This window comes from Pinus tabuliformis, chromosome 3_2 (assembly GCF_031772625.1).
Source record: "Pinus tabuliformis cultivar Carrire ecotype Pingquan chromosome 3_2, CPIR1, whole genome shotgun sequence".
NCBI classification, from domain to species: Eukaryota; Viridiplantae; Streptophyta; class Pinopsida; order Pinales; family Pinaceae; genus Pinus; species Pinus tabuliformis.
The window spans coordinates 516,192,911-516,206,637 of NC_142302.1; positions in this window are offsets into that span (position 1 = coordinate 516,192,911).

Sequence of the window (13,727 nt, forward strand, 5' to 3'; positions counted from 1 at the left end):
AATGAGCACATTATCTATTACCTTAGCCGCAACCTCTTGGATACGGAAACTCGCTACGTTTATGTCGAGAAGTTGGCATTGGCAGCTGTCTGCGCCATCCAACGTTTCCGGCACTATATCCTGTTGTTACATAGCAATTTGTCACTGTCATCCTGTCAGTATCCCTACTGTGTCATGAAATCAAATTCATCATGCTCATGCTCTCTAAACTGGCCAAATAACCCACTTTGCCAAAGTTTTTGCTATCAGCGCGACTTTTGTCCAAATAACCGCGCTGATGGGCGCTCCATAACAGACCAAATGCGCTACCAGCGCGGAAGTACACCTGTTTTCCGTGCTGATCGAATTTCATGAGCCAGCGCGTCTTTCCTTTGTATTGAGTCGCGCTGACATGGCCTTCTCAGTTATTGAGGTGCGACGTCAGCGCGCCAGTCTTGTTATAATCCACGCTGATCCTGTTTGGGCGAATTTGTTCTAACAGCCAACCTTCTAGATGACTCCAGACCTGGTTGTTGGCCTTGTGAGTATCGCCCTCCCTTCTATGGCATGTCTGTTCGTCATATGGGCCACCTTTCTTGGGGATAAGCTTATCCTTCCACCCTTCATGGAGACTCCTTCTCTTATATAAACCTCTACCATTGCCATGAGCAGCTAGTTTTTGGGGAATAGCTTTTGACATCAAGGAATTCATAGTGTTTTTGTGTGCTGCTGCTAGTAGGTAGTTGGTGTGATAAAGTGTGGATTGCTAGAGAGCTAGAGAAAGGTTGTGAAGTCTTAGAGTTTTGTGTGAGAGAGAGTTGTTTGACTTGGGAGATCTACCTCTTGGGTGAATGCTTATGAGATTTGCTGGCTGGACCCTCTTGAGAAGGACTCAGCGTCAGAACAATGGTTGTATCTTTCTCTGATTATTGATTAATAATAGATGACTACTGTTATGGTTCCATTCTCATTTGTCTATGCAATGGTTAAATGTGAATTACATCCTTTCTGACTGATGTATGATTGCTTTTATTAGGTTTCACGCTTGTGTTTGCATTTCTCTTTGTATGTGCAGGTGTCCGCCCACAAGGATAGTGGAGGATTGTGACCAGCCAGAGCAAAGGAGCGAGTGTGGCATCTCTTCATCAAACAAGAGCGTTGGAATCCAAGTAGGTGTTCTTTGCCTACCTTTTAATTGCAATTAGGAGCTTGCATAGTAGCATTGATTGATTGTTGCTAGACCCTTGCTGGGCTAGTAGGGATCGCCTCTATCCGTAGAGGGGATTTACCTCTCCAACAATTTGGCGACTCCACTGGGGAGCTAGCCCTTGTCCTTTTTGTTCATCTTTGTCTTGAGTTTGATTGTTGGTCTCTTTTGAAATTTTGGGGATTAATTATCAGTCTTTTGCGTTTCCTGGGTTGATCTGGGAAATGCCCCTGTTTGATGGAAAGATTGGCTGTTTTGATTCGAGAGTTTTGATTTGCCTGTCACTATTTTTTAGCTCCATCGCAGATTTAATTTTAACAGTCGCGCTGACATCGCGCTCACCCTTTTGCAACATCCTGTTCATCGCGTAAATACGCCTAACAGTCGCGGCGATCCTGGAAAATCAGATCAGCGCGGAAAAAACGTGTATAGTCGCGATGTCAGCTTAATTCCCGCGACGACTGTGTTTTTCTGAGATCAACTCGATTTTTTGGACAAAAGTCGTGCTGACAGTGCAGGTGGTCTGTGTAAAACTTGCGCTGACCCTTGATCATCTTGGGTTCTCAATGTAAAACTTGTGCTGACTCCTGAAAAGTTGTTTTTATAACTTTATCTCCTGAATTCACCAATCTTTCTTATCCCCTGTTGTTTCTTGTCCCTCATTAGCTTGTTTTGATTACTTTTGGTTAGGGGCACTCTCTCTTTGATTTCATTCGAGTGAGTCTTGTGTTTTTTGACCATGTGACCTAGCCCTTTAGAAGTTTCATCGAGAAACCATTTGCTTGGGTTACTTGTCTATTCAAGGTTCATCCACAACCCTCTTATTGATTTGCTTGAGGCTTTTTCACTGCTTGTTGCTGGTTGATTTTTAGTGTCAATTATTGAACCACTTTTTTATGTTGATTCGATTTCTTCACTACCAATCATAGATTACGATTGTTTGGATCGATCAGTTCACTCTTTCTTCCTTCTTGCTTGAATTCCTTTTTTCCTTGTTGGGCTTAGATCACATAGCTCGTACAAGCCTTTGTTTTTCCTTTGATTTGGAGAAACTGTTTTGGTGTCTTGGGAACTTTGTGTGCTTTCATTAAGTGATTTTATCCTTTTTTGCTTGGTGTTCCTGTTCCTCAAAATTCATTTTAGGTGCTTTGTGCCATTGAAAAAAAAATCAAACTAGTATCTTTGTATTCAATAATTGAAAAGGAAAAGAACATTTCGTTGATTTGCATTATCAAAAGAAAAGTTTCGTTTCCTTGCCTTTAGCTGCATTAGATTGTTTGATTGCTTGCGTTCATTTTTTTTGATCGAAAACTCTTAACCTTCTCATAGCTAGAATTCATCGAACGAAATGGTATTCTTTGGCATGTAGTTTGCATCTAAGTAATTGTGAGAGAACACACGGTAGGACCTGAAATCGAAACTTAATTCAAGATCAACCATAAAATAAACTGAATAAATCTAAAAACGCATTGGAACTTAACGCAAATATCTAGAGGTCTAGGCTAGAGATGTGTTCCGGCGTCGTTAAACCTAGTCACTGTTGTTTCACACTATGGTTGGGCGATTCCTCCTTTTGTGACTCGATAGTGGCCTAGCACGGACTTGTGCTCCCACGTACCGTCGCGTATATAGGGGAGACTCCACTAGGTTATCATCCTTGATCCATAGGAAGCCGAGTCTGCCACCTTGTGAGCCGTAACGCACTGAACACAGCATTCGGGAAGATTGACTGCAGTACGGAAAGTCCTTGGCTCTCATACGATTGCTAAGGTGTATAAGCAGTTTCACGGATTGCCTGGTAAACCCTTTTGCCTAGAATCTCCAGAGAAGTCACTTTTGATCCTTTTCGGACTCCTTAAAAGAAAAGGTGCCTATGAGCGTCTTGTCACTTCGTGCTCATTAAACATTCGAAGGAGACTGGAGTCATCTTTTCGTCCTTTTCTCGACTCTTGAAACATGAAAAGGTCAAGTTTAGTTCCAGTGTCTTAAAAATTTATTCGGCCACGATAACATTACCTGGTTAGATTTTGTGTGTGTTAGCTTGAGTAGGTTTCGTTTTATTTCTCAATGGCAACTTTTCCAGGGTTCACCAACCCAAGCTCCCCTCCTGACGGGAATCTTGGGCATTTCCCTCCTCTTGGGAATGTTGGTGCTCCGTATATGGCAACATTGTCCCTACCAGGGTTAACTGTTGGGTTGCCTGTCTGGTTGTTTTCGACCTCTTTGGTCCCTGCCGTGTCGGCTGTTAGTCCATCAGTCCCTCCACCTGAACAACATCATGTTGATCCTAAGGTGGACCTCTCCCCTTCGACGCCTACTTCTACGTCCTCATCTTCTACTTCTCCTAGTGAAGACCTCGTTTCGAGTAACCAGGTGGCTAAGAAGAAGAAGAAGAAGACCAAGAAGAAGAAGTCCCCTAAGGGAGAGGCTGCAAGTACGACTGTTACTCCCTCGAGTACACCTGAAGTCGGGCCCCCTTTCACTCCTCCACGGAAGGTTAAGTTTCCTTGTCGATTATGCAAGGAGGACCATCTTCTTCGTGATTGTCCTGGCATTCCCAGGATCTTAGAAGTATGGTCTCGTGATCCGGCCCACCCCTCATCGTCCACTGAGTCTCACGGCGACGCTACCTCATCAGTTGGGAATGGCAAGGGAAAAGGGAAGATTCGAATTCCCTGTAGACTTTGTGAAGGCAATCATCCCCTTCACCTTTGTCCACTCATGGATAAAGCCTCCACTGTTTTGGAAAGTCTCCCAGCTCCTTCACCCCAACTCCCTGTTGGATATCAACGTCTTTCTGCAGCTGCAGATCATTCGCCTCCCGACAATTAGATTGGTTCACATTTTTCTCTTGTCCAGGCCCCTCTTCCCGAACCTGGCTTTGTCCAGCCTGTTCCAGACCAACCATTGGTCGGAAAGAGTGTTGACTGGAGTCCACCTCCTGTCGACCACCCTGTTTCGGAAGAGCAAAATTCCCATGTCCTTCTCGTCTCATCGAATTCTCCTGAGCTTGATAATGGTTTGCCCGTCCCAACCTCTCCGGAGAATCCTGATTCGGTTCCTTCCGAGCAGGGGGGCACCCATATGGTTCCCCCATCAAGTAGTTCGGTCATTTCCTTTGATTGGAGTTGTTTGACTACCCCTCCCCTTCCATCCCATGTGCCTTTCTAGGTCACCGCCTATGCCTCCCATATGGCGCTGCCTGGCACTATGTTGGATGAAGGCGCATCGGTTAGTCTTATGCCCGTTACTACTTGGCAGGCTTTGGGTTCCCCATCGCTTGTACCTGTTGCACCGAATCTCACCGCCTTTGACGGAGGAACGAGTCAACCATTAGGGATCCTTCCACAGTTTCCTATTACTTTGGGAGGCAAGACCGTCTATATAGACTCTCGGTTACCCAAGGTTCTTTAGACTTCAGTCTTCTCCTTGGTCGTGACTATGTGTCTGCCATGGGAGCCCTTGTTTCTTCACTTTTCCGTGTGGTTTGCTTTCCGCACGATGGAAGAATAGTGACGATCGATCAATTATCGTTCGTTCGTCCACAAGCCCCTCCGGCACAATTGTCCTTCCCTCCTAGTTTTCATCCACCTGTTGCATCTGTCTCACCCCAGATCAACTACGTGGCCACCTCCCCTGTGCCTATATCCAGCAATGTCGCCGTCGTGCATAGTGTCCTGGGGGCATTGGGTCCTGACTTCTGAGATATTGACCTCCCACCGGGAGCGCCACTCTTGGAAGCCCCGACTTCCTGTTCATTATGATGAAGTTCGGGCGGAGCATAGTTCACTTTCCTATGTAAAGCTCCCTAAACAATGAAATTAGGTCTGGTTGGAGCATAGTTCCTTTCCGGTGTCAAGCTCCTTAAAACATGAAACTAGGCTTAGTCCGAGGATAGTTTTGATCTTGTGACGACCTCATTAAAAAACGCAACAAGGGTTATGAGGATAGTTCTTTTACTGTGTCAACCTCATTAAAAAATGAAACAACCCCCTTTCCAAATCGAGTCTTTTGATTAAGATCTCGTAAGATACAAGTCGAGTCTTTCCTAGATCTCGAGAGTGAACCTTCATTCCATCCACTTTGTTGAATGCAATGAAGCTTGGGGGGCATGTACCTCGATTTGCGTTATTATGCTGGGGGCATGCAAACTTATAACAAGCATAGTTTCTCGTTTCAAGCTTGTGTAAACATGAAACCAAATCCAAGCAGAGTTCTCCATGGTTCAAGCTTGTGTAAAAATGAACCCAAACCCGAATTACATCTCGTGATTTCCATTCTTATCCGCTGAATTCTGCTAGATGAGCCTTGGTTGTTTCATTCCATTGCTACCATCTCTTTGGCCGATCATATGCTCTCACTTGGTTGTTTATCCTTTCCTGAGGAACCGCAACGATGAGTGGTTTTATTAGCCAGCCTCTTAACCATTACATGTTTTGAACAGTTCCACCATTACCGGAACCAGTTGCTACCCTTTATACCACTCGTTCCTCTAGGACGAGTCTCCTTTAAGCTCTTTTCTGACTCGTAAAATGTGAAAAGATTGCCAAGTATTTTTCCCTTTTTGACTCGTTAAAGAGAATAAAAATGGAGGTCTGCTTTCAGCTCTTTTCTGACCGTTTAAAGATGAAAAGATTGCCGACTCCCCCTCTCGACTCATTAAAAAAATGAGAGGCGGTCGCCTTTAAAGCTCTTTTTTCGACCGTTTAAACTCAAAAAGATTGCCGGGTTTTTGTCGTTTCGAACTCGTTATTTGGCTCCAAAACGACGTACTTCTGACCGCTTTTCTACTTTTTCGGGTCGAAGTCACTATTTATGAAAAGTACTCCTCGATCTTAACGGTCGGGCGGTTCTTTCGAGCATTGTTTTATACTTTTTCGGGCTCGAGAGACACAACTTTACGAAAAAGGACCCCCTGGAGTTTCCTTTTCCGCTGTCTTTTCAGACTCTCTAAACAAGAAAAGACCCGAGTTTTTCCTTTGTCAGGCTCGTTAAACACTTGATGACATTGGGCATCATCAAAATGACACTCTTCAAGCATATGCTATCCCCGTCAAGCTTGTCATCCAAAAATAACCAGGGTACCTGCCAGAAATGGTGGGGAAAATGAAACTACAATTGTCGCATCGGCAGTATGTCGCTCTTGAACATGGCACTGGTCTGCATTCGTGTCGGGTGGGAATTTCTCATTTTGTTTCACAACTGACCTCCGTGGGTACGGGTTATCCTATTTGAACTCTCATTTTCTCATTGCCGTCGTCATCATACCCTCTGCTCATTTGATGTCAAATACTGCCAAATCCACTGTCGTGCCACCGATATGTTTAAGAGAAGTTGACCTCTGCAATAATACAACCTCATCTGCTATCTCACACAAATCATTTTACCTCTGTCTCGTGTCGATGATGTGGGAAACATTATGGCCCACCTTCGATCAAGGTCACTTCATGTTGACTTCAGCTCATTATCTGGGAAGGTGACTTAGAGACTCCCTTCAGGTGCCTTAGGGCCTGCATGCCTCAATGGCAGGTTCTTCGTGTTCGACGCGAGGTTTTCATCATTGGCCTCCGATTGAATGATTCTGTGGGTGTTCGACACCAGCTCATTGATTCACATGCTGCAGATTGTGCCTATAGTACCTTGAGGACCATTGTCATTATTGGTGGCCCCTCTCGCGTCTGTTAACAGTTTTCATCATTGACTGGTAATCAGAAGATGTTCATGCATGTTCGACTTCAACTCATGTATTCACGTGCTTGAAATTGTACTTTGTTCGGATTGGGATGGAGCGCAAGACCCTGGTTCTAGTCTGTTGTGAGCCAGGCTACGATTTTTGTGGTTTGATATTACATGACTCATTGATGGATGGCTGCGACCATACCTGAGTCCTTTAGGATGGCTGCGACCATACCTTGTTATCATCATGGTCTCTTCAGCTGGGTGGCTACGTCCATACCACACACCTTTCTTCATATGTCTTTTGGATGGCTGTGCCCATGCCTAGACTACATGTAATCAAGCTATCAGTTGTACATACGTGCAGGTCCTTCCTGGTGGTGTTCCAGTTCGGCAGTTTTGTAAAGCATTTCACCCCTCCCACTCTCTCGGGCTTCATGCTTTAGGGGGCATCTGTTACACAGCAATTTGTCACTGTCATCCTGTCAGTATCCCTACTGTCTCATGAAATCAAATTCATCATGCTCATGCTCTCTAAACTGGCCAAATAACCCACTTTGCCAAAGTTTTTGCTATCAGCGCAACTTTTGTCCAAATAACCGCGTTGATGGGCACTCCATAACAGACCAAATGCGCTCCCAGCGCGGAAGTACACCTGTTTTCCGCGCTGATCGAATTTCATGAGCCAGCGCATCTTGCCTTTGTATTGAGTCGCGCTGACATGGCCTTCTCAGTTATTGAGGTGCGACGTCAGCACGCCAGTCCTGTTATAATCCGCGCTGATCCTGTTTGGGCGAATTTGTTCTAACAGCCAACCTTCCAGATGACTCTAGACCTGGTTGTTGGCCTTGTGAGTATCGCCCTCCCTTCTATGGCATGTCTGTTCATCATATGGGCCACCTTTCTTCGGGATAAGCTTATCCTTCCACCCTTCATGGAGACTCCTTCTCTTATATAAACCTCTACCATTGCCATGAGCAGCTAGTTTTTGGGGAATAGTTTTTGACATCAAGGAATTCATAGTGTTTTTGTGTGCTGCTGCTAGTAGGTAGTTGGTGTGATAAAGTGTGGATTGCTAGAGAGCTAGAGAAAGGTTGTGAAGTCTTAGAGTTTTGTGTGAGAGAGAGTTGTTTGACTTGGGAGATCTACCTCTTGGGTGAATGCTTATGAGATTTACTGGCTGGACCCTCTTGAGAAGGACTCAGCGTCAGAACAATGGTTGTATCTTTCTCTGATTATTGATTAATAATAGATGACTATTGTTATGGTTCCATTCTAATTTGTCTATGCAATGGTTAAATGTGAATTACATCCTTTCTGACTGATGTATGATTTCTTTTATTAGGTTTCACGCTTGTGTTTGCATTTCTCTTTGTATGTGCAGGTGTCCGCCCACAAGGATAGTGGAGGATTGTGACCGGCCAGAGCAAAGGAGCGAGTGTGGCATCTCTTCATCAAACAAGAGCGTTGGAATCCAAGTAGGTGTTCTTTGCCTACCTTTTAATTGCAATTAGGAGCTTGCATAGTAGCATTGATTGATTGTTGCTAGACCCTTGCTGGGCTAGTAGGGATCGCCTCTATCCGTAGAGGGGATTTACCTCTCCAACACTTGTTGCGCACCATGACCGTGATTTCTGACTGCAACCCAATGACATACATCTTGTCGCGTCAGCTACTGGGGGGCAAATACTCGAAATGGATCGTAATCCTCCAAGAGTTTGACTTGGAATTTACTACTGCCAAGTCTAAGAAGTCTGTAGTCTTTGCAGAATTGCTCTGTTCTTTGCCATCTCCTTCTGCACCATCTCGTTCGGAAGAGCATATCCCCGATGAAACGTTGTTTCTAATCAGTACCCTCAACCCTTGGTATGGGGACATCATCGTATATTTGTAGACGTCTTCCTTCCGTCCCAATGTTTCGAAAGACGCTCGACGAAGGATTCGTCATCAATCTCAACCCTATCACATCATTGGCGATACCCTGTACCGCTTCGGCGCTAATTCTGTTCTCCACCGATGTTTGACTCTCGAGGAGACTGAGCGGGTGTTAAATGACTGCCACTCCGGTGCTTGTGGCGGCCACATGTCCGGATATGCCACCGCCCAGAAAATCCTCCGTGCTGGTTATTTCTAGCCTTCTATCTTCAAGGATTGCATCCTTGCCGTCCGTGCATGCCATGAATGCCAGATCTACCACCGGAAAATGCGTGCACCTCTTGCACCACTACACCCTGTTGTTACCGTAGGTCCGTTTGCCAAATGGGGCATCGATTATACATCCTGTAACCCTCGTTCGGCCGGGGGGCATGGGTATATCATCGTTGCCGTAGATTATTTCACCAAATGGGCCGAAGTGATGCCTACATTGAACAAAGACGGTCACACAGCGGCGCAGTTTTTGTTTAATCATGTCATTACTCGGTTTGGAGTCCCCCAGGCTATCGTCACGGATCACGGAAAACATTTCCGTAATCACATGATGACGGAACTAACGACCCAACTAGGCTTGCGTCAAGATAGTTCGACGCCGTACTACCCTCAATCCAATGGCCAAGTTGAAGCTGTGAACAAAGTTTTGATCACAATGCTCCAACGTACCATTGGTACACACAAGTCTAATTGGCATCTGATGCTGTTTCCTGCCTTGTGGGCCTACCGGACCTCTGTGAAGGACGCCACCGGTTTCACCCCTTTTTAGCTAGTTTATGGACTGGAGGCCACCCTTCCTATTGAATGTGAGATTCCTTCGTTAAAGTTAGCTGTCGAGTTGCTTCCCAGCACCACTCCGGTGGAGGAACGACTTCTTTATTTAGAACGGCTAGACGAGACCCGTCGCTTAGCTTCTCTAGCTATTGAAGCGCAGAAGAAGAGGGTTAAGGCTCACTTCGACAATACCATTCAACCTCATTCCTTTGTTGAGGGAGATCTAGTACTGCTCTACGATCAAGCTAAGGATAAGCTAGGGGCAGGAAAACTCGAATCCATGTGGCTAGGCCCCTATATCATGAAGAGAGTTTTGCAGAAGGGTGCATATGAGCTGATTGACTACGAAGGAAATCCTCTCGATAAGCCCCGTAACGGGCTTTATTTGAAAAAATACTATGCATGATTTCGTGCACCTAGCTTGTACATACGTGTGTTTTTAGCAAGTGTGTTATGTGTGCATGATTTCACGTTTTGCTTTGGTGTGAAGGTGTGTTTGCCTCTTATTGTGTTTTCTGCCCCTTGTGCAGATGTCTAGTGCACCTTATGTTGGTTTCGTTGATGGCGCCTGCCGTAGCACTTGCAATTTGTCTTCTGCGGCGTGGGCAATCTATGATCCTCACGGAGAGTTGATAGACCTTCAAGGTGTGTGCTTGGGTCGTACCACTAACAATGTTGCCAAATACAGTGCTGTAATTGAGTTACTAGCCGAAGCGGTTGATCTCGGCATTCATGCAATGGTGGCGAACCTGGACTCTCAACTTGTCGTCCATCAACTCAACGGGCGATATTCCATCAGAGACCAATGCATTCTAAGGTTGTATTTACGTGTAAGATTGTTAGAAAGGAATTTTGATTATATCACATATCAGCACATCCCGAGACGATTAAACACGTTAACTGATGCATTGGCAAACCATGTATTAGACAGACATTTGCGTAACAGATAAACATCATACAAGAAGACATAGAAAGCATAATAAGACCATAGAATAAGCATATGTATATAAATAAATCCTTTTCCAAGCATAGTTTGCATGTGTGTTGTCATGTGTGCTTTTAAGCTTGCATAAAAATTAAAATATGTGGGTCGTGTGTTATGCAACTGATACATTAGATTACATTTGTATTAGGCATTTGCATAGCATATAAAAACATCATCACATGTGAAAGATCCATCCAAAATCAGTATATATATATATATATATATATATATATATATATATATATATATATATATATATATATATATATATATATATATATATATATATCACGTGGCGCACCAAGGCGCTCAAAAAATAAGTGTATATGTCTAGATAAGGCCGGTGTCCTCAGTACATCTGAGACACATGTCTCTCAAAAAACATCAGTGGAAATAAGACCTAGATGTCTACTGTGGTGGGTTATGCTCTCTGTAGCATACAGCTGCCCGTGCCACCCGCCTCAAAAGGTGGTGCATCCTGGGTTCCACCCCCACTGTGTGGATCTGAGATGCTATGGGGACCTCCTCTATTCCCTGGTAGTCTGGAACCCCCGCCAGTAAGCCCTCGAGGTTATGTGTCACAGTCTCCATTGTATCGACTCCTGGAGGAGCCAAGGCCAGGGCTCCAGCGCCTTGTGCCTCTCTTCGTGCCTCTGGGGCTAGACCAAGGGGTCTCTTGGGTCCCACATCTGCATACCATAGTATTCATCATAAAGACATGTACATGAAAAATTAAAAAGACATTACAAAAGATAAAAAATTAAAAAGAGATCAAGTGGCTTACCACCATCGTCCCAATGCTCTCCCGCAGGCAGTGGCATGTCTGGATCACCGCAGAAGTCTATGCCAGCATATGGCCAGTCCTCTACAAAAACAACCTGCCGATCTAGCCACTCTAAAAAATATACACCCCATGCCACTGGGCGGTTGCCACCTCCTCGCGGCATGACATGGCCCCATCGACTAGCCCTCATCTCCTGGGGACCTCTGGGGGGATCCACGACCATGTCCTGTAGCTGTAAGGCCGGTACCCGCTCCAGCATGAGCGGAAGTAAGAGAGACCCATAACCGAACTATTTCGACTCACCGCGTCGACAGTTGCTCAGTTGTCTCTTCATGCTGGTTGTTACTGCTGCTGCCCAGTTGAATATGGTGGGCTGTAAACACTCGAGAGCTAGTAGTAGATGGGTCTTTGAGGCCTCGTGATTGGCCAAGCAGCCCGCTACCCAGGTCACCATGAAGAGTATGGTTTGAAGGACGATGTCCTCCACCGTGAGAATAGCTACCTTTCCACTCCGTGTTTTACGTGCCCGCGGGCACACTCGAGCCATCAGCATATTGAGGGTTTCACCGCTGGGTCGTTGCCCCTCCAGAATGGGCATCTCGCCTTGGCGTGATAACCTGGTCAAAAAATAAATGTCCGTGTAATCAAACTCGATATCACGGCCTCGAATCGTAAACTTTCCATCAACAGGATTCCAGGCTCTGATTAGGAACTCGAGGAGATCGGGTTGTGCTCGCAGGCACGGAGTGAGGAAAAATTTGAGCAACCCGCATGCCCGCATTGCATTGCGGCACCTAGCATCGGTATAAGCCGCTATACCCTCGTTATCGTGAGCTCTCTCTTGCCAAACAAATGCCATTTTGTCCTGCATGACCACAAAAAATTGTTAGAGCCCTGACCGTTGAAGTTTATACGTTCAAATTGATAAAAATATAATTTCACGGCGTCAGCGCGACTGTTTTTAAAACAGTCGCGTTGATAATGGCGCCCTTTGTTTTTTTCCTTGGGTCAGCGCGGAAGCACACGTGTTTTCCGCGTTGATCTGGAGGTGGTGTGTGTAAAAAATATTCGATCAGCGCGGACCCGATGAGGAAATCCGCGCTGACCGAGAGCGCATTGAAGCCCATAAAATTTGCCCAAACTACCACTTCCCACCGTGGAAATGCAGTTAAACTGACTCAAAATGAAGCGCAGGGGAAGGAGAACCTACCTGGAACAAATTGCAGGATGGATGGTGTCCGCACGGGATGGAATTCGCTCCATCAACCTCACAGCTCCACAACGTTCTCCACGGCTCAAAATGGTAACAATGGTAAAAATCTTCTTTTACCCCCCTATTTATGGTCAAAAATTTATAATTGACTATGGTTTTTCATAAATGTGGGTTTTTGTCATGTTTTTACCATGTATTTAGTGCCAATGTCACTGTACTATGCTTTTATGCATGTTTTACTATGTTTTTAACATGTCGAACAGGTTTACGCTTGCGGTGTTCTTGTGCAGATTCTAGTAACTGGCAGGGTCACGACGGTCCCATACACACTTGGTCCCAAAATGTCGTCTTTAAGCTCTTTTTCGACATAAAGCAAGAAAAGATGGCCGAGCTCCCTTTCGGCTCGTTAAAATGAATGAGAGGTAGTCGCTTTTAAAGCTCTTTTTTCGATCGTTTAACTAAAAAGGTTGACGGGTGTTTGTCGTTTCGCGCTCGTTATTGGCTCCAAAATGACGTACTTCTGACCGCTTTTTTACTTTTTCAGGTCGAAGTTACTACTTACGAAAAGTACTCCTCGATCGTATCGTTCGGGTGGTTCTTTCGAGCATTGTTTTATACTTTTTCGGGCTCGAGAGACACAACTTTACGAAAAAGGACCCCCCTAGAGTTTTCTTTTACGCTGTCTTTTCAGACTCTCTAAACAAGAAAAGACGTTGAGTTCTTCCTTTTTCAGACTCGTTAAAACTCGATGACATTGGACACCATCGAAATGACGCTTTCCAAGCATATGCTATCCCCGTCAAGCTTGTCATCCAAAAATAATCGGGGTACCTGCCAGAAATGGTGGGGAAAATGGAACTATAATAATGGTCATGTCGGCAGTATGTCGCTCTTGAACATGGCACTAGTTTGCATTCGTGTCTGGGTGGGGATTTCTCATCTTGTCTTTCACTAGCCTCCGTGGGTTTGGGTTATCCTCTTTTGACCTCTCATCTCCTCATTGCCTTGTCACCATGACCTCTGCTCATTTGATGTGAGATACTGCCAAATCCGCTGTCGTGCCGCCGATATGTTCAAGAGAAGTTGACCTCTGCAAACTTACCACCTCCCTCTGATGTCTCACACAAAATATTTTATCCTTCTTTGTCTCATGTCAATGATGTGGGAAACATTATGGCCC